We start from the raw sequence: 25,963 nt of genomic DNA on the forward strand, positions 1-25,963 counted from the left end.
GTCTTTGGTCGCGTCAATTCTTTTGACTCGCGTTGGAGCGCAGTTCCTTCAGAACCTCCATTTTCCTTCTTTCTTGTGTAAGGTGTGAGGAGTTGAGAGAGGTTTTGGCTTAAAGGAAAGACAGACCTCCATTTTCCCTCTCTCCCATGTCAAGAGTCGAGAGGGTTTGGCAGGGAGAGACGATGAGCCTCCACCTTTTTTCTATCTCTCCTTTTTCTATCTCTATCTCTCCTTACCTGCCAATTGAGAAATCAAATGGGTGTTGGTGATGCTTGCAGATGTGTCAGGGCTGAGGGAGCGCTGATTGGTGGAATCGCTGACCCTCTGCCTTACAGTCAGGAGGAGATCATGAAACTGTGGAGTTGTAACATGTGACTTCTGGGGGGTGACGGGGTTGGTGCATGGTCTGGAGAGTTGTATCTGTGGAAGTCGGTCGTCATGCAAACCTTGAATAAATAGTGACAAAACTTTATGGAGATTTTCTTATTTGCTCTGCAGGCAACTCTGAAAGGGCTGAAACCAGCGGCAGATCCGGGGGGGGGGGGTGCAGGGGGTGTGCACTCCGCCCCCCCCCCCCCTCTGCAACGCAACGGCAAGGATGTGCTGGAGGCATACTCTATGATTGACGACAAGAAGAACGCGCTCACTCAACTACGGTCAAATGCTGAAACTGAATTCTTTCTGTGGTTCGATCATGCGAAGGCCATGATATAATCTGCAGGAGGTGATGTCACAATGCCGAGAGTTGTAAAACCACAAATCCATCGTCCAAACACTGCCGCCAATACTCCCTTGCTCTTCCACCTCAGAAACATGTGCATTCCATTTCTCGACCACCTCAGCCAGGAAATGGACACCCGATGCTGTGCTGAAAATCGCGAAGGTAGTGATCTGTTCCTGCTGATGCCATCCGCAATAATCGCCGATACCTGCGACATTCCAGCCCGACATCAGAAGCTGTTGCGTTGGAAAAACGACATGGAACATCCCGCAGGACTGATAAATGAGCTTAGAGACTGGCAAATGTTTTGGAGAAGGAGGCCCAACAACACGCTTCCAAGCACATTCATGGATTGTTTCTGCGCAGTAGATGGAGACGAATTTCCATCCACCAAAGCCCTACTCCATATTGGATGCACCCTCCCTGTCGGCTCCTGTGAGGCCGAACGCTCATTTTGTTGCCTGCGTCGTCTGAAGACCTACCAAAGAAATTCCATGGGAGAAAGTCGGATGGCATCTCTGGCCCTCATGAACATGCACCATGACTTCACCATATCCCCACATGATGTGTGTGACATTTTCATTCAGAAACACAAGCGCCGTCTATTCCAAAATAGCAAAATTTACGATTAATAAAATAATTCACATTCCGCTGTCCTATCTGATCTCTTTTGTGGGAAGAACCCCCTGCCTTGAGCTTCACAACCTCGGCGCATGGCGGTGCCGGGCTTTGCCCAGCACACAGTCTGTCATCGCCATCATTTCACACTATGGGAGTGCGCAGGTCTTTTATAACTACAAGTGAGCCCGTTGGTCCAAATGGACCAAATTTTCATCGCCTTTCATGGCCCTGCAGCATACCTGCCTGCTATCGTGCTCGAGTTGGAATAAATGCTTTGTAAAATATTATCATTGTTTTTGTTATTTATTTAGTAATGAGAATGTCATGCCATGGAAGAACCTATTAAGCTGCTCTATACACCTTAACATGGCGTGCGTTTTGAAACATGGGAATTCTTCTGGATTCTTTGGAGCTAATTAGCCTAATTCACTCAGGGGATCATAACAATCATTTCGCAAGAACTACACAAATCATAAATTCCAGGGATACAAAAAACATGCCCGCGCACACGCACGCACACACACACACACACACACACACCTACAAAATTCATCAATTTATAGCAGAAGGAACAGCTGGGCAAGTCGTTTCACCAGCTCCTCTATCTGACCATTAGTCATCGCGAATCTGTTGAACCAGGGAAGAACGCAAGGAACTGCCAAGAACACACGAAATACCGTTTCTGACGATCAATTTTGAAAATTTTCCTAGGGGAGGTCCCCCAGACCCCCTTGTATCCCCCCCCCCCACCCCCAGCGCTATAGCTTCATGCATCCCCCCGTCTTGAAATTCCTGGATCCGCCCCTGGAAACCCTGATAGAACTGCAAGCAAACCAGGCCTGAACCAGAATCCTTTATTTCTCTTTTTAATTTACCTTATTTCTGCTGCTTTTTCATTTGTCATTTTAAATGAACCCGCCCTCCTCCCTTCGTTAGATGTCTAAATGTGTCAACATGAATTGGCCTTCCTTCACATAATTCTGTGGCCTTTGTGTATGTTAAAGGGAGGGATAGGGTCATTCCATTGGTGTTATGTATATTTATTTTGCCTATGCTGATTGTGATTGATTATTTCATTGAAACTTGTTATGTTTAAGGAAGCCATTGTAGCCCCTGAATTCATACCACGGAATAAACTCCATTCAGCATGTCTCCGCGGTAGCAAAATGTTTTCACACCTTCCAGCTTCACGCCATCTCCACGATCCAACTCAACATTTCCTCCACCTGCAGCTCCCTCTGTGCACACCTTGCATTTGAATGTAGCTGCCACACTGGTTAATGACCCTCCCAGACCACTACATTTTTTGATGAACCCACTCAGTGCACATTGTACATTGAATGGAGTTCAATCCGACGACATCATCAGTTTTATCATTCCCCATGCATATCAGGGGAATGATAAAAGAAAATAAAAGAATGTTCTTTTTATATCAGCCGGCACAAAGCTTGCGTCTCAAAATGCGTCTGGGCGCTTTATGGTCGCGGCAATCCATGAAGCTGCCTGCGCGGGAAACGCTCCAACAAAATGGCGCCGAATAAGCCCAGGCGTGAGCAAGCAGCTAGCCGGCCCCTCCTTGCCTTCAACACCAAGCGAGATGCGGCTCTCTTCCCCCAAAAAGTATCACAGTCAAATGACTCCCCCTCCTTTGACTATTCAAATGCTCCAAAGCTCCGAAAGCTCCCCTCCAAAAGCGCACAAACTCCAGCTGCAGCCAAGAGACAGAGACAAAAGGTGACTGCCTCCATCGAAAGCCAGCACAAGAGAGAGACAGATTCTTCCTCTTCCAGCCAAAAACACAAAGAGTCCACACGAGCTCTGAAAGTTCTCCTCACGATTGCACCAGGGACAAAAGCGACTGCCTGAGACGAAAGCCAGAACAAGAGAGAGAGATTCTTCCTCCTCCATTCTCAAAGTCTCTCGATGATATCACCTAGACCAATCATGCACTTTGGGGGCGGGGCCTCACGGCCCTCTTGACCACCCACCGATTCTCCGCCTGTACTGGGCGGGGTCTTTTTCCTTAGTCGGTTGGTGGGGCAGGGTTAATTGTCTATTACGATTCCTTGGAGGCGGGGTTTACTTGTAGATCGCAATGTCTGGGTACTGTCGGTGATGGTGGGCGGGGTTTCACCCAATTGGGAATGTTCGGGTTTATGCTGGCATTTATGCCGGTAGTTGTTGTTGTTGTTGGTTAACAACATGGGTTTTTATGATTGGCTTGTTATAATTGTAAGAACATAGGGGAAATCACAGGAGGCATTCACATACTGGGGAGATTAATCTTAAACCCTAGAGCTAATTGGCATGTCTTCACTCCCCATGTGAAGACCAAAGAAACAAGCTTAATCTCACAGTTTTTCTACTTACATACATCGAGATGGGCCTCATACTCACACGTGGTCCATGCTAATACTACACAATCCTATCTGTACTCGGGCATTTCATCCCCTACCCCCACAAACGTAACAACACATACATACATACAGACAGACATACGGGAAGACAAACACTGTTCAAGTCGGCTTTGCCCTACGGGCTTCGCCATAAATTTTAAAGAAAAACGTGCATTTAACCAAAAGTAACTGGATCTACTCTGATTATAATTTAAGAATACAATTTTTAATAACAATTTATTCAAAATATTAGTAATAAAAAAGAACTGATAAAAAATACAATTCTTTTTGCAAATTATTACAAATTAATCGGGCAACAGTTGTCAACCATCTGCTAGTTGTCAATCATCTGCATGTTGTCAATCATCTGCTATGGGTGTAATAGTTTGGTATGGGTTAGCTTGGTATTTTCTGATGGCAAATTATGCAGTAATCATTTTTTTTTTCTAATGTAATTTAATTGGGTATTATTACTGCCATTTTTTATAATCTACACTGATCACAGAAAACAGGTAAATATGGTTATATTCATTTTAGGAGGTGTATCAAATGAACACCATGCTGTAAGACCAGCTGCCTTGATCAACAAAGCAAACATGTAAGTTGAATATCACATTTTATATGGCCAGAGGGGTTTTGTTCGCCATATCAGTTCGGAAGCATACATTAGTGTTGGTCATGTTCTATCTGTCATTGATGACAAATTAGTTATAGTTATAAACAAAAATACAGTTCAAATTCGAACCAGCTTCGCATTATTACACTGGCACACAGGATTAGTTGATGACAGCATTGTATTGTTATGGTTTTGTGAATAAAGGATAACCCCCCTCGTAGGTAGACGCACCACAACATGTAGCCTCGCTGTAGTTCAGTTATTTTTTAGTAAATGTAAGGTAGTCTCCTTTCCTGTGTTAGTTTTGCGTTGAGCGGGCCAGTGAGTAGGCCTCAATTGGTCTAGCATGCCATGTGCTTGGCCTGGAACAAGTCTGGCAAGGCCGAAGGGATGAGCTGCAGGGGGAGTGGCCGGTAAGCAACGTGCCGCCAATCAGAGCTCGAGGGGAGTGGCTCACCACGGCAACGAGAGTTGGGGCTTGGAACATTCGAGTAAGACTCTGGGGCGGGGCCATAAAACCCTGCTCCGGGCCACCCACCTCAGTTGAGTCAGAGTGGACGCATCGAGTCGAGAGTCAGAACCGGGGAGTATCGTGAGAGTTGAGTCAGCCCCTGTGAGAGTCAGAGCCAGCGAGAGCCAGAGAACCAGTCGGAGTGTTTGACTTGAATTGCTTGAAATAGCCTCGTTGTACACGAACTCTCCCCGTGCCCTGTGCCCTGCGGCTGTATTAATCGCACTGTGTGGAGATGACCCATTCCGGGCCACAGATGCGCGATCTCCTCCTGCCTGCGTTTCCCTGCATACATGCCATGACCGCCAGAGGGCCACACCGGGCGAGCTGCCCCGGAGCGACCGACGGCAAGGCACGGTTGGCGCGCGAACTTCCTTCCTTCTTTTTCCCCGTGTGAGTGAGTGGCCCCTTTGTCTGGGCATAAGTTAAAACTGTTAAGCCTCTGCTCTGTGTCCCCTTCCCTTTATCCTGAATATTGTACATTATAAATAAAGCTGCTCCACCTCCACAAAGGGGACCAAAAAAAACAACAACAACCACGGTCCCGAAAAAGGCCAACCCCCGCTTGCGGGGAAAAATGGCCTCTAAAGGTGTTTTTTTTATTTATTATATAAATAAACCTGTGTTCTTCCTCTTATTTGATCGTTCCTGTCCTTTCCATCCATTGGCCTAGCATCGTACGAATAGAACCGCTCGAATCGGGTTCATTAAAAGTAACGGCACAAGTCATGTGTCATGCACACCGCTCGGGCGTACTTGATTAGCGTGGCTTGTACGAGTTCCGGTCCCCGTTCCCGTAGCAGCATGGGTACCAAAGGTACATGCGGCGTCGACCCGTTACCCTTTTCCATGTTCGCTGCGGGGGTGGCGACTCGGCCTCGTGGACACGAAGGCCCAAGGGGAAAAATGGGTTTAACCCCCCCCCCCCTTTTGTAACGTCAACGGGCTTCGGGAGATCTGCAGCAAATCGGTGTCAGGAGTGGGATTTGGACCTCGAGTGCGCTTCACGTGCTCAAAATTACGAGCGCACGAAATTTAGTTGTAAAATCAAGTTTATATTTGTACCATGGCTGGCCAAGACGGTCAAATACCGGTGGGAGTAATGATAGAGGAAGAATTAATGGCCCAGGACCAACAAGAGGAGTTGATAGTGGAGGCTGAAGAGGGTGCGGCAGTAAGTAAAGACAATGGCCACGCTTCGCACGCACGGCTGGCGGCGGAGGCCAAACCCATTGTGCAAGTGAGTTTGGACATGCAATTATTCATGGCACAATGCAGGGCATTTATGGTCAGGACGAGTGAAGACAGGAATAAAATAAAGGAAGAAATAAAAAAGATGAGTGAAAAAATGGACACAATGGGGGAGGAGATTGGGCGCAAGCCGAGCGGGAAGGTCGTGGTGGTACGTGACGAGGTGACACGGTGTGGAGAACGCGTGGGGAGCGAGCTTGAGCGAAGGACAGCCAAGTTTACCCGGGGCTATGGGAGTCGCGACGCAGGGTGTAGAAGAGCCAACGATCGTCAAATTGGAAAATAAAATTTTGGGGGCGCCCGCGAAGGTCGAGTTGGAGGAGGAAACTTTGGGGGCGCCGACGATCGTCGAGGTAGAAGAAATAATTGGAGTTAAAAAGATGGGAGGAGAGACAGAAGAGAAGGGGAGCAAATCACGGTATGTAGAAATGGAGCCTGAGCAAAGTCTGTATTTGCACCGTGATGCCGGGCTTGCAAACGAAATAAAAAGTTTGGAGGTGCTGGCGGAGAAGGAGGGCCCCGAGGTGAGTAGCGAAAATGGCACGAATGTGTTTGGCGTGAACGGGTGTTCGGCGCGCTTGGGAGAAAGGCAAGACCCGAGCGTTCGCGATGGGCCCATTGTGCGGTGTACGAGTAGTACGGAGTGTGAGAGGGAGTGCGTGGAGCGAGAGTGTGTTAACTCCATGTGTGGAGTGTGTAACGGAAGAGTGTGCACCGGAGTGTGCGAGGGCCGAGTGCATGGAAGAAAGGTGTGCACCGGAGTGTGTGAAAGGTGCGAGTGCGCCTGGGTGGTGTGCGCCGGAGTGTGCGACACCATTGTGTGTGAACGGTGCGTGTGCGCCTGGGTGGTGTGCGCCGGAGCATGTGACACCGGAGTGTGTGAAAGGCGCGTGTGTGCCTGGGTGTGCGAGTGTGGAGTGAGTCACGCGTGGTGAGGACGCGGCTCATGCATCGACACAGACCAGTGTAGCGCCTAGCGGGACGGGTAGCGTACGTGAGCCCCCGGTGAGTTGTGTGCTGCAGGGACCGGAGGGGATCGGTGCGGCGTCGGTCTCACAAGGACCGGCGTGCACGATTCATGCTGGCCCCCGCACTGTATGGTTGGTGCCGTATGGCGGCAAGGCCGATCGGCCGGGTTCAAGGGGAGGTAGGAGTTTTTGGAGCCGCGTACCCTATCGGGTGCGGTGCTCCTACCATGGCCGGTTGGGCCATCATGCGTGGGACCACGAGGCCCCGCGCAGGGATAGAGCCCTGAACCTGGGCCCGTCAATCCCTCCCCCCTTGGCTCGAAAATGCCGGACGGACACCACAAGCAGGCGATCAACCACCCGCATTGATCGCTCGGCCCTTCGAGGCCGAGCTGTGACAATCTATGTCCTCCATAGATGGGGGCTCGTAGTGTAGTGGACTGATGAGAGTAGTGTACCCCACATGGGGGAATTGCAGTGTCACCATTCCTCACATGGGGGGGGGGGGGGGCATGAGCATTAGTTTAGGGGGATGGCAGTGTTAGGCCCATGGAGGGGCCAGCAATGGTTGCCTCCATGGGGCACCGAAGCCAGCCGAGGGAGGGCTAGGATAATGTTAGGGATTTAGAAGACTGTAGAGACATGAGATTTAAGTAGGACACCTGAACTATAGAGGAGACGTAGACAGTTTAGGTGGTTGTTAAAGGAAAGGGAGTGCATAGTGTAAAGGGACGACGAGGGAAGCATGAGTTTAGGGGAAAATTAGGTAGTTCGATGATGCTGTGTGAGTGAGGAATTGTGTTGAGACAAATGGAATTGTGTAATGGTGTGTGAAAGTAGTGGTGTGAGAAATAAGTGGTGTGTAAGATAAATGGTGTGGAAGTAGTTGGTGTGGAATGAGTGGTGTGGAGTGCATGGTGCAAAGGATCGAATGGGGGAGAGTGGAACCCATTCACGAAAGCCCGGGGGGTAGTGTAAAGCCAGGTAGAGGGCATAGGTAAATTGTATGGATATTGACACCTGTGGTGCGGGTAGTAGCAAGTAATGCTTTGTTGGGTGCAGTAGTCTGTGGAATGGCTGGGCGTGTGGCTTACTTAGTGCGTGTGGTTATTGAGGCACTCCGCCACTGGTAGTTTGTCGGCCAGGTGAGGCCGCAGGTAGGCTCTGGGAGCCGGTTAGTTGTAGTTTTTGAGTGGGGCCCGAGGATCCCAGGAGAGGACCCAAGGTTGCCCGATGCCAAGGTGGGCATAGAGGGGGTAAGTGCCAGGGAGGGCCTTCCCCAGTTAGGCAGTCGCGAGGAGCAGGTAAGCTCGGGTGGCGACTTCAGTGGCGGAGGTGCGCAGGTAGTTAGACCTGCTGGTAGGGCCACACGACCCAGTCCCGAAATTGTGCGAGGGCACAGCGAGAAAATTGGTGGGAGTGAGACCCAAATTTGGAGGGCACCACAGTGTGGGCAATGGGAATTCGGGTTCTTAGAACCACATAGTTTAAAGAGGCCGATTGGCAGGGTACGACCCCGGGCAGTTTAAAAGTAAATGTTATTAGTGTCGTTAGGATGTAAGAAATCCCTTCCCACCATCCACCGCCAGTCACCGAGGAGGACGAGCTCCACACCGATGCTCTGTAAGCCATTTGAGAAGTGAGACGCATCACGACGTAAGAGTGACATTGTTGTTGTTCCATCCCTTCCTTCCTGGGTGGGATTTGGAGATGAATTTGGAATAGAGGGGGATATGGGAGACAAGACGTAGAGACGGATTGTAAATACAAGGGGGGCTAGGGTGGTGTAGCCAACGGTGGGGGGGTACGGACGGTTAGGGACGAGTTTGCTCTGCTCGCTCTTCGGCGTCCCTCGCACCGCACCAGGCATGGTGGTGCCTGGTCACCTTGTTTTTCATGTGCCACTGTGTCTTTTCCACTTGCTTGTTGTGCCTTGTCTTTCCTCCCCGCCCCAGGACCATTTTGGAGGCCAAACTGCGCAGCATCCATTCTGCTGTGTCGCACCTGGGTCAGGTCACCTGTCGCACCTGTCGCACCTTGCTGCCAGCCCTCTTGCTGCACCCTTGCTACACCTGTGCAACCGAACTGTGCAGCACCTTGCGGCCTTTCTTTTTGCTGCACCCTTGTTGCACCTGTTCAGCCGACCTGTGCAGCACTTTGCTGCCCAAACACCTCTTGCTGCACCTTGTCACACTTAAGGATCACAAGCCTTGTGGCCTTGCACCTCTGCTGTGCAGCATCCTGCTGCAAAATCAGCTTGCACCTTCGGACCACTTGTTTGAGTGGCACTGATGCCACGCAGTTGGACCACGTGGGAGTGGCCCTGCGTAGCAGTGAAAAATAAAAGCATTTTTATTATTGTGTGCTAGGGATGAAGAAGATGTGCAAGTTTAGATGGCCCTGATGCTTCAAATGGCCTGTATGCCGGTCAGGGCCAGCCTGTTTTGTTAGATGCACACGGAAGATGCAAGATGCAAGATGCAAGCAGCAAGTGCCACATTTTTGAGTGTTTTGTTGTTTCTGTCCTCTCCAATCTTCTCTTCCTAAAGTACAGGTCCTGGGTCATAGCATTGTAAATAAAGTTAAGTTCCATGCATTGTACAGATAAGAATGTTGCCCACCGGCTATGTGTTTAGTTTGAAAATTCCGGAAATACTCGGGTAGTTGTGGGTGTGAAACTGTTAGATAGCTGCTCAATGCAATAGGAGGGACATATTTAGTGCTAAAACTGTCGCACACATGGGTCAGAGTAAATGCTAGGGGGAACCACACCTATGTGTCACATTTAAAAGTAATGTTAAATTTACATGCCAGGCTCTACCAGTCGTTCCATTGTTGGGGTCGACTCGGGCCGAGTCTGGTGAGAGAGGGGTGTAGTGTTATGGTTTTGTGAATAAAGGATAACCCCCCTCGTAGGTAGACGCACCACAACATGTAGCCTCGCTGAAGTTCAGTTATTTCTTAGTAAATGTAAGGTACTGTAGCGGTTCCCGCTGAATGTACACAATCGCCTTGCACCTGCCAGGAAGCGGCCAGGGCGCGATCGCCATGCCGGGCTCGTCCGGACGGGCCCAGACGCGCCTCTCCTGGGCATGCCCGGACTCGCTGTTCCCGGGCACGCCCGGACCTCCCGGGCACGCCCGGTCTCGTCTTTCCCGGGCATGCCCGCTCTCGCCTTTCCAGGGCTCGCCCAGAGCGCCCGGGCACGCCCAGCCTCGACTTGCCAGGCCGCGTCCAGGACGCCCGGGCATGTCCAGACTCGCCTTTCCAGGGCTCGCCCAGAGCGTCCAGGCATGCCCGCTCTCGCCTTTCCAGGGCTCGCCCAGAGCGCTCGGGCACGCCCAGCCTCGACTTGCCAGGCCACGTCCAGGACGCCCGGGCATGTCCAGACTCGCCTTTGCAGGACTCGCCCTTGACACCCGGGCATGCCCGGTCTCGGTTTTCCCGGGCAAACGCCCCGGCATAAATGTGTATATATATTGCTGCCCGATAAACGGGCTTGTCAGAATACCTGAGCTGTTTTGTTTCAATAAAGCAACTCGGACGAATTCCGCCTTTGGTCGCGTCAATTCTTTCGACTCGCGTTGGAGCGCAGCTCCTTCACTGGTCACCTACCGACATGGACACGGCAGTGACTCTTAAACTGCCTACCTTCTGGGAGGCTCACGTGGCTGTTTGGTTCGCCCAGGCGGACTCCCAGTTCGCCCTGCGAGGCATCACCGCGGACGACACCCGCTTCCACCACGTCGTGGCAGCGCTCGGTTCCGCCACCGCGGCCCGCGCCCTGAGCCTCCTCGAGCACCCGCCGGCTACTGACAAGTATGACGTGCTGAAGACGCTCCTCCTCGACGCTTTCGCCCTCTCACCGGCGGCACGCGCACGGCACCTGCTCGACCTGCCCGAGCTCGGCGACACGCGCCCATCCGAGCGCATGGACTATATGCTCTCGTTGCTCGGTGAGCACTCTCCGGATTTTCTGTTCCGCGAGCTGTTCCTTCGCCAGCTGCCTCACCCGGTACGCCTCGCCCTGGCTGGCACGTCGATCACCGATCCCCGCGCCCTCGCCAGGGAAGCAGATAAGATCTCCTCGGCGGGCCAACACATCGGCGCGGCTACCTGGAGCCTGCCGCCATCTGAGGTGACGCCCACGATGCCCGAGCGCCCTGCGCGGTTGGAGGCCGAACTGCCGGTGCAACTGGTGGCCGCCACGCCGCGCCAACCGCTTCCGACACGACGGCCGGGGCCTCCACCTGACCAGGCGTGGTGTTATTACCACGCCAGGTTCGGACACAAGGCACGGACGTGCCGACCCCCGTGCACTTTCGGCAAGTCGGGAAACGGCCGGGCAGGCGTTCATTCCCAGCCATGAGCGCCGGCCACTCGGGCAACTTGCTTTTTATTCGGGACAAAGCGTCCTGGCGGCGTTTCCTTTGTGACACCGGTGCCAAACTGAGCGTCATACCCGCCTCCGAGCAGGACAGGCGGGAGGCCGTTTGCAGCCCCTCTTTGGTCGCTGCTAATGGCTTGGCCATACACACTTTCGGCCCGCGTGACGTCACCCTCTGCTTCGGCAGCCAGCGCTTTCAGTGGACCTTTGTGACCGCCTGCGTCCCCATGGCTTTGCTGGGCGCCGCCTTCCTCTGCGCGCACGGGCTGCTGGTCGACGTCAAACGACGTCGCCTTGTCAACGCCGAGACCTTCAGCTCCCTGGCGTGCACGATGAGCAGCGCCGCGCCGACCGAACTGGCGTGCGCCCTCCGACGGCGAACGAGTTCGCTCGCCTGCTCGCGGAATTCCCGGCCCTCACGCGGCCGACGTTTTCGGCCGTCGCAGTGCGGCATGGGATTGAGCACCACATACCCACTACGGGCCCGCCGATCTACGCCAGGGCCCGCCGCCTCGACCCGGCCAAGCTCGCCATGGCAAAGGCCGAGTTCGACGCGTTGGAGCACCTCGGCATCGTGCGGCGCTCCAATAGCGCGTGGGCCTCACCACTGCACATCGTGCCAAAGCCGGGGGGCGGATGGCGCCCGTGTGGCGACTACCGCCGCCTCAACGACGCTACCACCCCCGACAGGTACCCGATCCCGCACATCCAGGACTTTTCCGCCCGTTTGGCGGGACGGGTCATATTTTCTAAAATTTACCTGATGCGGGGATACCACCAGGTACCTGTCCGGGCGGCCGGCGTCCCGAAGACGGCCGTCATCACGCCGTTCGGCCTGTTCGAATTTTTGAGGATGCCGTTTGGCCTCAAGAACGTGGCCCAGGCGTTCCAGCGCTTAATGGACGGTGTGCTGCGCGACCTGCCATTTCTTTTTGTCTATCTGGACGACATCCTCGTCACCAGCACGTCCCGCGCCGAGCACCTCCACCACCTCCGAACACTGTTCGGTCGCCTCAGCGAGCACGGCTTAATTGTCAACCCGACCAAATGCCACTTCGGCACGACGACCGTTGACTTTTTGGGCCACTGCATCACCAAGACCGGGGCCGTGCCGACCAACGTCGAGGCCATCACCACGTTCCCGCGTCCCCGTTCCATCAAGGCCCTACAAGAGTTCCTCGGCATGGTGAATTTTTATCACCGATTCATGCCCCGCGCTGCTCAGCTCATGCGGCCCCTCTACGAGGCCCTCCGGGGCAAGCCGGCCAAGCATGACATCGTTTGGTCCGCGGCCATGGACGCGGCCTTCGCGAGCGCAAAACGGGCCCTCGCCGATGCAACGCTGCTGGCTCACCCGGTGCTCAACGCGCCCATCGCCCTCACAACGGACGCCTCCAACTACACGGTGGGCGCCGTCCATGAACAATGGGTGGACGGGGTTTGGCAGCCACTCGCTTTTTTCAGCCGGCAACTCCGGCCGAACGAGTTAAAATACAGCACGTTCGACCGCGAGCTGCTCGGTCTATTCCTGGCCGTTCGCCATTTCCGACACCTCCTGGAGGGCCGCCAGTTCACGGCTTTCGTCGACCACAAGCCGTTGGTCTACGCAATGGCCAAAGTCACGGAGCCGTGGTCGGCCCGCCAGCAGCGCCACCTCTCCGCCGTGTCGGAATTCACCACGGACATCCGGCACGTCGCCGGCAAAGACAACGCCGTGGCCGACTGGCTTTCTCGGGCCAGCGCGAACATGGTCCACCTCGGCGTGGACTTCGCGCTCATGGCGGCCGACCAGACCACCGACACCTCGGTGCAGGCCCTCCGGGCGGCGGACACGGGCCTCCGCCTGGCCGACATCCCCTTTGCGGGCACCGTCCTGCTCTGCGACGTCTCCCAGGGCCAGCCTCGCCCCATCGTGCCCGTTTCCTGGCTGCGCCGCATCTTCGCCTCCATCCACGGCCTTTCTCACCCGGGCCGGAAAGCTTCTCAGAAGCTGGTGTCGGCGCGTTTCGTCTGGCACGGCCTTCGACGGAACGTCCGCGACTGGGCCAACGCCTGCACGGCCTGCCAGCGGGCCAAGGTCCACCGCCACACCCAGGCCCCGCTGGCACCTTTCAGCGTGCCTGCACGGCGTTTTGACCACGTCCACGTGGACCTGGTGGGTCCCCTGCCCCCATCGCGGGGGTTCACCCACCTGCTCACCATGGTGGACAGGACCACCAGGTGGCCGGAGGCCGTGCCCCTCACCTCCACCACCACAGCCGACGTGGCGCAGGCGTTCATCGCCACCTGGGTCGCGCGCTTCGGCGCACCGGCGGACATCTCGTCCGACCGCGGCCCACAGTTCACGTCCGAACTTTGGGGTGCGGTCGCCCGCTCATTGGGGGTCACGCTGCACCGCACCACGGCCTACCACCCCCAAGCCAACGGGTTTGCAAGCGGTTTCACCGCTCCATGAAGGCCGCACTCATGGCCGGCCTGCAGGACGACGGTTGGACCGACCGGCTGCCGTGGGTCCTTTTGGGCCTCCGCACGGCCCCCAAGGAGGACCTCTGGGCGTCCGCCGCCGAGCTCGTCTACGGCCAGCCGGTCCGCGTCCCGGGCGAGTTTGTGCCCGACGCTACCAGTCCCTGGTCCACCGCACACCAGCGCTCGGACCTCCAGGAGGCCGCCCGACGATTTGCCCCCGTGCCAACGTCCCGCCACGGTGGCCCCCAGTCCTACGTCCCCCCGGCGCTTCGCACAGCGGAGTACGTCTTTGTGCATCATGACGCGCACCGGGGGCCACTCTGGCCGCCGTACGACGGGCCCTTCTGGGTCCTGCGACGGGGCGACAAGTACTTCGTTGTCGACGTCGGCGGCCGGTCGGACCGGATCTCTGTGGACCGCCTCAAACCGGCGCACGTGGACGTCGACCGACCACCACGGTTGGCCCTTCCTCCGCGGCGAGGCCACCCCCCGTCCACAGTTCACCCCGCTCGACCACCCACCACCAGATCGGACCCCCCCCCCCCCCCACGACCCTCCAGGGGTCGCTTCGGCCAGGTCATCCAGACCCCCCTTAAATTGACCCTGCCAGTGCAGGTCGATTCTGGAGGGGCATGTGTAGCGGTTCCCGCTGAATGTACACAATCGCCTTGCACCTGCCAGGACGCGGCCAGGGCGCGATCGCCATGCCGGGCTCGTCCGGACGGGCCCAGACGCGCCTCTCCTGGGCATGCCCGGACTCGCTGTTCCCGGGCACGCCCGGACCTCCCGGGCACGCCCAGTCTCGTCTTTCCCGGGCATTCCCGCTCTCGCCTTTCCAGGGCTCGCCCAGAGCGCCCGGGCACGCCCAGCCTCGACTTGCCAGGCCGCGTCCAGGACGCCCGGGCATGTCCAGACTCGCCTTTCCAGGGCTCGCCCAGAGCGTCCGGGCATGCCCGCTCTCGCCTTTCCAGAGCTCGCCCAGAGCGCTCGGGCACGCCCAGCCTCGACTTGCCAGGCCACGTCCAGGACGCCCGGGCATGTCCAGACTCGCCTTTCCAGGACTCGCCCTTGACACCCGGGCATGCCCGGTCTCGGTTTTCCCGGGCAAACGCCCCGGCATAAATGTGTATATATATATTGCTGCCCGATAAACGGGCTTGTCAGAATACCTGAGCTGTTTTGTTTCAATAAAGCAACTCGGACGAATTCCGTCTTTGGTCGCGTCAATTCTTTCGACTCGCGTTGGAGCGCAGCTCCTTCAGTAGTCTCCTTTCTTGTGTTAGTTTTGCGTTGAGCGGGCTAGTGAGTAGGCCTCAATTGGGCTAGCATGCCATGTGCTCAGCCTGGAACAAGTCTGGCAAGGCCGAAGGGAGGAGCTGCAGGGGGAGTGGCCAGTAAGCAACGAGCCGCCAATCAGAGCTCGAGGGGAGTGGCTCACCACGGCGACGAGAGGAGGGGCTTGTAACATTCAAGGAAGACTCTGGGGCGGGGCCATAAAACCCTGCTCTGGGCCCCCCGCCTCAGTTGAGTCAGAGTGGAGGCATCGAGTCGAGAGTCAGAACGGGTGAGTATCGTGAGAGTTGTCAGAGCCCCTGTGAGAGTCAGAGCCAGCGAGAGCCAGAGAGCGAGTCGGAGTGTTTGACTTGAATTGCTTGAAATAGCCTCGTTGTACACGAACTCTCCCCGTGCCCTGTGCCCTGCGGCTGTATTAATCGCACTGTGTGGAGATGACCCATTCCGGGCCACAGACGCGCGATCTCCTCCTGCCTGCATTTCCCTGCATATGTGCCGTGACCGCCAAAGGGCCACGCCGGGCGAGCTGTCCCGGAGCGACCGACGGCAAGGCGCGTTTGGTGCGCAAACTTCCTTCCTTCTTTTTCCCCGTGTGAGTGAGTGGCCCCTTTGTCTGGGCATAAGTTAAAACTGTTAAGCCTCTGCTCTGTGTCCCTTTCCCTTTATCCTGATTATTGTACATTATAAATAAACCTGTGTTCTTCCTCTTATTTGATCGTTCCCGTCCTTTCCATCCATTGGCCTATCATCGAAACGAATAGAACCGCTCGAATCGGGTTCAATAAAAGTAATGGCACGAGTCACGTGATACGTACACCACTCGGGCGTACTCAATTAGCATGGCTTGTGCGAGGTCCGGTCCCCGTTCCCGTAGCAGCGTGGGTACCAAAGGTACGTGCGGCTTCGACCCGATACCCTTTTCCACGTTCGCTGCGGGGATGGCGACTCGGCCTCGTGGACACGAAGGCCCAAGGGGAAAAAGGGGTTTAACTCCCCCTTTTGTAACGTCGATGGGACGGTATCGTATGGGTTAGCTTGGTATTTTCTGAAGGCAAATTATGCAGTCATCATTTTTTTTGCTAATGTAATTTAATTGGGTATTATTACTGCCATTTTTTATAATCTGCACTGATCACAGAAAACAGGTAAATATGGTTATATTCATTTTAGGAGGTGTATCAAATGAACACCATGCTGTAAGACCAGCTGCCTTGATCAACAAAGCAAACATGTAAGTTGAACATCACATTTTATATGGCCAGAGGGGTTTTGTTCGCCATATCAGTTCGGAAGCATACATGAGTGTTGGTCATGTTCTATCTGTCATTGATGACAACTTAGTTATAGTTATTAACAAAAATACAGTTCAAATTTGAACCAGCTTCGTATTATTACACTGGCACACAGGATTTCTTGATGACAGCATGATTGTTTGATTTATGCTGTCAGGGTCTGGTGACTTACGAAAATGAGATTGGGCGATCGCTTGTCATTGTGGTTCCTTGCAACGGTTGGTCGAAGAGAAGGTTGATCGCTCTGTCTCAGCAAGACACTTCATTAACTGTAATGTCAAACAATAGGTTTGGTGGAGCAATGACATCCCCTTTTGAGCCAATAAAATAAAAAGAATGAATTATTAATTGCTGTCATCAAATTGAAAGTGATATAGCTGGTTTTCCAGCAGGATGGTGCAGAGGTAGAGGATTTACTTTTCTGGTCTCTAGTCTGCATCATTGACCTCACTATAAACTGTCGGAATCGTTCTTCACAGGCAGAATGTTTTCATCATAAAGTGCACAGTCCCTGGGATTTGTAGATGGCATGGTTATATGGCCAATATGTGACTTTTTAAATGAGAAGAATGCTAAATAGGACGAATGTCAAGAACTATTTTGTGTACCACGGGTAGCTTAATGTGTGCCAGGCATTTCCTGTGGGTTAGGATGCATGCAGCAATACCTCATGTGGCACTTGCTTCCTGGTACTATATATATATACATACAGTCACGTGAAAAAGTAAGTACACCCCATGTAAAGTTTTGACTTTTTCAACATATTTCAACATCCAGCTATTTGATCTTCATTTCAACAATATTGAAAGATGAAGGTGATATAATATAACAAATATCAAGAAACATTTACATTTTGTAGTCCATTGTATAATTTAAATAAACATAAATGCAAATTTCACATGTGGAAAAAGTAAGTACAACCTTGGCTCCAATAGGTGGTATTGCCCCCTTTGGCAGAAACAACCTCAAGTAGGCATTTCTTATAACTGTCTACCAGTCTCTGACATCGACTGGGAGAAATTTTTGCCCACTCCTCCATGCAGAATTCTTTCAGCTGTGTGATGTATGAGGGGTTTCTTGCATGCACAGGTCGTTTCAAATCCCCCCACAACATCTCGATGGGATTTAGATCCGGGCTTTGACTTGGACATTCCAGAACCCTCCATTTCTTTCTTTTCAGCCATTCCTTGGTGGATTTACTGGTATGTTCAGGGTCATTGTCATGTTGCAAGGTCCACCTTAGGTTGAGCTTCAACTTTCCGACAGATGGCCTCACATTATCCTCAAGCACCCTCTGGTACAATGAAGAATTCATAGTGGATTCTATGATGGTGAGCTGCCCAGGCCCTGATGCAGCAAAGCTGCCCCAAACCATAATATTTCCACCACCATGCTTTACAGTTGGTATCAGGTTCTTGTGGTCAAATGCTGTCTTTGGTTTTCACCAAACATGTCTTCTGGTACTGTGGCCAAATAGCTCTACCTTTGACTCATCTGCCCAGAGCACGTTGTTCCAGAAGTGCTGGTCTTTGCCTAGGTGTTCATTGGCAAACTTTAGTCTTGCCCTGATGTTCTTTCTGGACAGCAAAGGTTTCCTCCTGGCACACCTCCCATGTAGATCAAATTTGTGCAGCTTCTTTCTAATGATAGACTCGTGCACTTTGACATCAACAGTGGCAAACCAAACTACCTGTAGGTCCCGTGATGACATTCTGGGGTTCTTAGAGACTTCTTTCAACATCTTGCGGTATGCTCTCGGGCTGAACTTGCTGGGGCGGCCTGGCCTGAACCAGTTGGCAGTTGTTTGCAATCTTCTCCACTTGTAGATGATCTTCCGGACAGTCGAATGATTGATTTCAAATTCTTTGGAGATCTTTATAAATCCCTTCCCAGACTTGTAGGCATCTATAACCTTCTTTCTGAAGGCCTCAGAGAGCTCTTTTGATCTAGGCATGGTGACGCCGCACACTTCAACAACAACAGAGCAAACCAAACTAAATGTCTGAGGTTTAAATAAGACAGGTTCCTCCAAGATCCTCTCTAATGATGTTCTAATCAATTGCACCTGAGCTGGTGCACCTGATTCTAATTTTAGGTATTTGAAGTAGTGATAAATGTCGGGGTGTACTTACTTTTTCCACATGCGAAATTTGCATTTATGTTTATTTGAATTATACAATGGACAACAAAATGTAAATGTTTCATGATATTTGTTATATTATATCACCTTTATCTATCAATATTGTTGAAATGAAGATCAAATAGCTGTATGTTGAAATATGTTGAATAAGTCAAATCTTTATATGGGGTGTACTTACTTTTTCACATGACTGTAAGCGCTTCCGCTTCTTCCTCTTCCCTTCTTCCTCCTGCGGTTTTATAGTCGAATCCGTGATTGATCGTCACCTCATTTAAAGCCCGTTCGGTCATCCGCGGTCCTACGGTGTTAACTGAGGGATTCGCGCGAAAGAGGCCGTTAAACATGATGGGTTGAAAGGGTTTATTTAATGGTGCAGCCACGTGAGCGTGCCAAAGTCTGAAGCCTGGGCCTAGTTTCAGCTGTGCTTTTATCTTCTTTATTTATTAGACATCCTACAGATGTAAATGAACACATGGTTTACTCTGCGCACGTTGTACATCACGTGCCTTATATTTATTGTGATTAAAAAAAAAACGCTTCTGTACACCGACCTTGAGGCTCGGTTTGCAAGCCACCGTCTACAATTCCAATTTAAGAGACATAATTACTCTTCTTTTGGGTCTTCAGGGTCTTTTGTGTCTTTTGGTTCATGTGAGTCTTTTGTGCCCTCTCGGTTTTTTGGGTCATTTGAGTCTGTTGGGTCATCTGGATCTTTGGGGTCCTCAGGCCTTTTTGGTCCTTTGGGTCTTTTGTTGTATTTTTGGCGTATTTTGGGTCCTCTGGGTCCTCTGGGTCATTCTGAGGGGACGTTTGGTTCTTTTAGATTCTTGGTGTCTTTGGGTGTTCTGGGTTCTTGGGTATTTTGGGTCTTGGGTCTTTGGGGTCCACTGGGTCCTCGGGGGCTTTAAGGGTCTTCAGACTATTTTTGGTATTTTGGATTGTTTGGGTCATTGGGGTCTTTTGGATCTTTGGGGTAATTTGGGTCTTCAGGGTATTTTCGGTCTTTAACGGTCTTCAGGGTCTTTTGGGTAGTTAGGGTTTTTCGGGTATTTTGGGTCTTTAGGGTCTTTTGGGTCTGTGGGATATTTTTGGTCTTCCAGATATTTTGGGTGTTTGGGCTCCATTGGATCTTTTGTTTCCTCTGGGTTTTTTGGACCCTCAGGGTCTCTTGTGTGTTCTGTGTCTTTGGGGTCTTCGAGGTTTTTCATGGTCTTTTCGGTTCTCGGTGTCTTTTGGGTCTTCAGAGTCCTTGGGCTCTTCTGGATCCTTGGGCTCTTCTGGATCCTTGGGGTCTTTTGGGTCCTTTGGGTCGTTTGGATCCTCTGGGTCATTTGAGTTTTTTGGATTATTGAGGTGTTTGGGGTTTTCAATTGGGGACGACACAAGTTTTCTGGGTCCTTGCGGTAATTTGGGGCCGGGGTATTTTAGGTCTTTTCACCCGGTGGATACAGTCGTGTTCAAAGATTGCCCATTAAACCCCCCACTCAAATCCCTCTTAAAGCGCTACTCAGTCTTTAAAACCTACCCCTATGAAGGGGGACAGACACACACAAATACACTTTGTGTTTTTTTATGGTAGATATATCACAGGCTCCCTCTTTGTTATGTTATTTTTGTCTTGTTAGGTCCTGATATGTCTCTTCTCGGAGCCTCGACTCTGTATGCAAAGTTTGGGGGAATAACAGGTGTAATAAATCATTTAAGGGTCACTGTAAATGAGCACTACCGTTCGTTGTAAATCAAATGGCTTCCCCGGATTATGGCGACGCATGACAATTGAGCAGAATATATTATATCGCGGGACAGCGTGTGCACAGGTACACGGAGGAATGTCTTTTTAGATATAAACTTAGATATCATAGATATGTCAAAGGTGAACACCACTGAGATATTGCACCTTAACACAAGGTCAAAAGGGTGGACCACACCTGCATTGAACGTGCACATTGAGAATGAAAACACGGCGCGTTTTTCGCATCACACCTGCTTCGTAAAGGTGAGAGCAAAGGACGACACAGGTAAGTATCGTGAAAACATTGCGGTGAAAATGAACAGGTACAACTTTGTTTTGTTAGCCGGAGAGCACGGATCGCATAGCGACGCTGCAACACTTGTTGCACGCAATCTTCGCACGTAGAGCTAATATAATAACGGATAGCGTGGTCGACACGTCAACACACCATGCACAGTGTGCGTCACGCACACCACATTCTCAAACGCATCGCATTGCATAAGAAAGTTTGAAGCGAGGAAAGTGTCTCCGATCACGTACCGGACGACGTCACGAGTGGGTCTTCCCACATGCTGAACTCGGACAGGTCGCCATCCCGGTCGCATCGTCGGCAGGCGCGGAAGGAGAGCCGGATGGAGCTAAAGTAAATCCAGCCGAGCACCCGCACAAGGACTTACCGGCAGCGAGCTTCGCGGGAGGAGGTGCCAGCGAAGAGGAGGAGTGAGGGAGGTTGGGAGCAGGGAGGGAGGACGAGGAGCGCTCGTTTCGCCTGCATTTGTTGTTCCAGTTGCTCTATTTACATTTCTCAAGCCGTGACTTCAGCGGAGCGCGACCGGGACCGTCAGAAGGTGCCAGGGAGAGAAATGGGAAAAACCTGGGAATCACAATGAAACAATTCCGTGACGTCACTGGTGGGTGGGGCTCATGCCAGCTCTGCGCGGTCTGTGAGGACAGCGCCTCCTCCTGTGAGGTACAGGAAGACGCCGTGGGTTACATCATCGGGATTGGACATGGTCATGGATTGGACACGGTCATGGGGATTGTCGGTGAATTCGGTTGACATCGGAAGGAGCTTTGTGGAATGCGAGTACCTGGAGGGGCAGGAATGTCGGAAAGTAAATAAATATCGCCTCTGATGTCCTCGGATCATTTTCCATCCCGACGGTACGAGCAACCTTTTTACGACTGACACGAAATTTTCACCGTATAATTGTTTTTTTTTACACATGTAGAATTCTTTGTGATGATTATGACGTAATAGGTCATGTGGTACGGGCGCCATCTTGGAAAACCGAAAAAATTGCACCTCAAATATACACTACTGTGGCGGACACAAGCAAGGGACACGAATTCAGCGCACCAGCAGGTGGCGCGAACGTCCAGGTGGGGAACTGGAATGCATGCCCCGCCTATCGACCGACTGGCCACGCCCGGGGACGAGGCGTGGCCTCGGCACATATATGCGGGCTCTAAGCTCGAGCCCGCCCAGTGCTGCAGTTCGAGCTTTCATAATAAAGACTCTTGGTTTTATCAAACGCGTTGTGGCCTACCTCTTTGGCAAGCAAGTTGTGTGCGCAGCACCACACTTCACTGGTGACCCCGATTGGTTCAGCCGTTGCTGACCACCGAACGCGCCATGGCCAACAACGCCGTCGCGGTAAAACTCCCAGAGTTTTGGGAAGCACAGGCCGATGTGTGGTTCGTGCAGGCCGAAGCGCAATTTCAGCTTCGAGGCATAACGGCGGACGAGACCCGTTACTACCACGTGGTCGCCGCCCTCGGGCCCGGCACGGCCGCCCGAGTCGTGCCCATCCTGCGGCACCCGCCGGCCGACCACAAGTACAGGGCGCTCAAACGTCTCCTCATCGCCACTTTTGGCCTCACGGAGATCGAACGGGCCGACCGCCTCCTGGACCTTCCCGAACTCGGCGACACACAACCATCCATGCGGATGGATTATATGCTGTCGCTGCTGGGTGACCAAGCCCCGGATTTCTTATTCCGGGCGCTTTTCCTAAGCCAGCTACCTCTACAGGTATGCCTCGCGCTGGCCGGTTCCAACATAAGGGAACCCCGCGCCCTGGCCGTAGAGGCCGACAAGTTCTTCGCGGCTTGCGACACGCGGTCGAGTTACGGTGCGGCCGTCGTGGTTCCCAAGGCAGATGCTACTGCGTCCCTCGTGGCCGCTGCCGCGCCCCACCCACCACCACCGCCGCCGAGAAAACCGCGGCCGCCCCCGCCGCCACAAGCCTGATGCTATTTCCACGCCAGGTTCGGCCACAAGGCTAAGAAGTGTTGCCCACCATGCTCGTTTGACAAGTCGGGAAACGACCCGGCCGGTGCTCGGTAGCGGCCCTGAGCGTCGGCCATTCCGGCAGCCTCCTATTCATCACGGACACCTTGTCCGGGCGCCGTTTCCTCTGCGATACAGGAGCGCAGGTAAGCGTCATCCCAGCCTACACGTCCGACATGCGAACCACGGGCCGGGGCCCCGAGTTGCTTGCCGCCAACGGTACACCCATCCGCACGTTTGGGAAGCGCTGCCTCTCCCTGCAGTTCGGAGGGCAGTGCTTTCAATGGTCGTTCGTGACCGCCAGCATGCCCATGGCATTGCTCGGTGCGGACTTCCTATGTGCGCATGGGTTGTTGGTCGACGTAAAGCGCAGACGGCTCGTCCAGGCCGAAACCTTTAGCTCGCTCACTTGTTCGCTGAGCAACTCGATGAGCGGCTCACTGAGCGGCTTGCCAAGCGGCTTGCTGGACGGTCCGTCCCGGCGAGTTTAGTTTGCACGCTTCCGGCAGCGGACGACTTTACCCACCTCCTCGCCAGTTTCCGTGCCTGCTGGCTGGCAGCGCCCAGTGTTCGACGCCATCCACGGGCCTGTCCCACCCTGGCGCGAGGGAATCCCAGAAACATGTCGGGGCAAAGTTCGTCTGGCATGGCCTCAGGAAGGACGTCCGCGACTGGGCCAGGACGTGCCTCGCGTGCCAGCGCCCAAAGGTCCACCGCCACACCCAGGCACCGTTGGCCCCGTTTACTGTGCCTGAGCGGCGGTTCGACCACGTGCACGTCGACTTGGTGGGACCTCTGCCCCCCTCGCGAGGGTTCACCCACCTCCTCACCATGGTCGACCGCACCACGCGGTGGCCGGAGGCCGTCCCATTGGCGGCGACGTCTGCGGCTGAGGTGGCGCAAGCCTTTATCGCCACTTGGGTTGCCCGGTTCGGTGCCCCCTCGGACATCTCGTCCGACCGCGGCCCCCAGTTCACCTCGGAGCTCTGGGCCACGGTGGTGCAAGGACTCGGGTTCAAGCTACACCACACCACGGCCTACCACCCCCAGGCCAATGGCCTGTGCGAGCGCTTTCATCGCTCCATGAAGGCCGCGCTCCGGGCCAGCCTCCTCGACGGCGGCTGGGTCGACAGGCTCCCCTGGGTCCTGCTGGGCCTCAGGACGGCGCCCGAGGACGACCTGCGTGCGTCCTCGGCGGAGTTGGTCTTCGGGCAACCACTGCGGGTACCGGGTGAATTTATCCCCGACTCCACGGCTCCTTGGTCCACGGCACAACAGCGCTCCGCCCTTCAGGAGACCGCCTGGAGGTTTGCCCCGGTGCCAACGGCACACCACGGTTGCCCGCCTTCCCATGTCGCCCCGGAGCTTCGCACGGCAAAGTACGTGTTCATCCGGCACGACGCCCACCGGGCACCGCTACGGCCCCCGTACGACGGGCCCTTCCGCGTGTTGGAGACTGGGGACAAATTTTTCACGGTCGACATCGGTGGTGCCCCGGATCGCATTTCCGTGGACCGCCTCAAGCCGGCCCACCTCGATCCGGACCACCCCCCGCCAGCGGCTCTGCCTCCGCGTCGAGGCCGCCCCCCAGCAGTCGGACCCCCGGCACCCCCGCCAGCAGCTCTGCCTCCGCGTCGAGGCCGCCCCCCGGCAGTCGGACCCCTGGCACCCCCCCGCCCCACCACCCCCCAGACCGGCACCCATCGCCAGGGGGCGTTTCGGCCGGGTCATCCGGCTTCTCCGCAAACTCACCCTTCAGGTGCGGGGGAATTCTGGGGGGGGCGCGTGTGGCGGACACAAGCAAGGGACACGAATTCAGCGCACCAGCAGGTGGCGCGAACGTCCAGGCGGGGAACTGGATTGCATGCCCCGCCTATCGACCGACCGGCCACGCCCGGGGACGAGGCGTGGCCTCGGCACATATATGCGGGCTCTAAGCTCGAGCCCGCCCAGTGCTGCAGTTCGAGCTTTCATAATAAAGACTCTTGGTTTTATCAAACGCGTTGTGGCCTACCTCTTTGGCAAGCAAGTTGTGTGCGCAGCACCACACTTCACTGCAGTATCTACGAAACCGGTCCATGGGAAAAAAATGGAAACGTGGCTCATTTTAAAAAGAACTCCCCATGGGGAATAACTGTCGTTAACGATGACGTCATTGTCATTCATTATGACATCATAATTCGACAAGGACAACGCTTAGTCCGATCAGTTTGAAATTTATGACGTCATCGGTCACGTGGTCTGGCAGCCATATTGTATGAAGTTAAAAAACGAGAGTTGGCTCACATCAAGTGGACGACTGCACAGGGTAAGTATTCTATGAATACCATATAGTTACTGGTGGATTTTAAGCCGTTGTTTAACAGATAAAGGTTGTATTTATGCCTCAACAGAATTGATGACATTTGTAGAAGGAAGTCCTCCCACCGAGGTCAAACTAGGTTCGTTTCCGAGATCTAAAGGGATCAGACTCTCAATGAAGCCGACATGTCGAGTCTTTTCTTTCCTATTTGGAGTTTCACTTGGGAATCTCAAGAATCCGCTGAATCGACACAATGAAGGCGATTACAAACCGAAAATGTTCCCGAGGCAGGACGGTGAACCTATATACAGGTATCCCCTAAAGCGAATTTGAAGTTTAACCAGTGTGCCGGCAAACTTCATCCCAAAAGGCCAAAGGTACATTCGAAGCCGTGGGGATCCCGTGGGGATCAAACGCCACTCTTTGGGAATATTTGTGGCGGTGATGCATTTGGTGTCCAACTTGAGATCATCGTCGTGTTATTAATTGTTTAAAAGTGCAGTGCTGTATGTAATAGAAACAAAATTGCACAATGAAATACATTTGCCATTTGTTAGTTCGTCTCCTGCTGTAATCATGTGTGTGTGTGTGTGTGTGCGTGTGTGTGTGTGTGTGTGTGTGTGTGTGTGTGTGTGTGTGTGTGTGTGTGTGTGTGTGTGTGTGTGTGTGTGTGTGTGTATACTTTTTACCATTTGAGCTATTTTCACCAAATCTTTATTATGATAATACGGAGAAAGGAAATTAATAATTTTGTCAAAAGATTAAAGGTCAGCATCACATAAAATCATCAATTTTTCATCCAATTGACCTGAAATTTATATTTACCATTTCAGTTTTGTCATCAAATTTTCAGCAAAGCTTTATTATGAGAATATGGAGAAGGCAAATTAATAATTTGGTCAAAAGGTCAAAGATCAGCATCACATAAAATTGTCAATTTTCATCTGATTGACGTGAACTTTTAACAAGCACAG

At 53.3% G+C, this 25,963-nt stretch overlaps 1 protein-coding gene across 2 annotated transcripts in view; it reads right to left on the reverse strand.

Moving 5' to 3' along the window:
- Positions 1–21,286, reverse strand: part of LOC137431358 (leucine-rich repeat-containing protein 3) — a 32,589-nt gene extending 11,303 nt beyond the window's left edge. Inside the window, exons 1-2 of one of the 2 annotated variants that reach the window (XM_068122598.2) lie at positions 20,935–21,286; positions 1,887–1,997 (exon numbers count right to left, since the gene is read on the reverse strand). The gene's annotated coding sequence lies outside the window, so the exon portion shown is untranslated. The remainder of the gene's footprint in view (positions 1–1,886; positions 1,998–20,934) is intronic. The other variant, XM_068122597.2, reaches the window with a different exon arrangement.
- Positions 21,287–25,963: the final 4,677 nt, after the last annotated feature.

This window comes from Myxine glutinosa, chromosome 7 (assembly GCF_964187855.1).
Source record: "Myxine glutinosa chromosome 7, kmMyxGlut1.1, whole genome shotgun sequence".
NCBI classification, from domain to species: Eukaryota; Metazoa; Chordata; class Myxini; order Myxiniformes; family Myxinidae; genus Myxine; species Myxine glutinosa.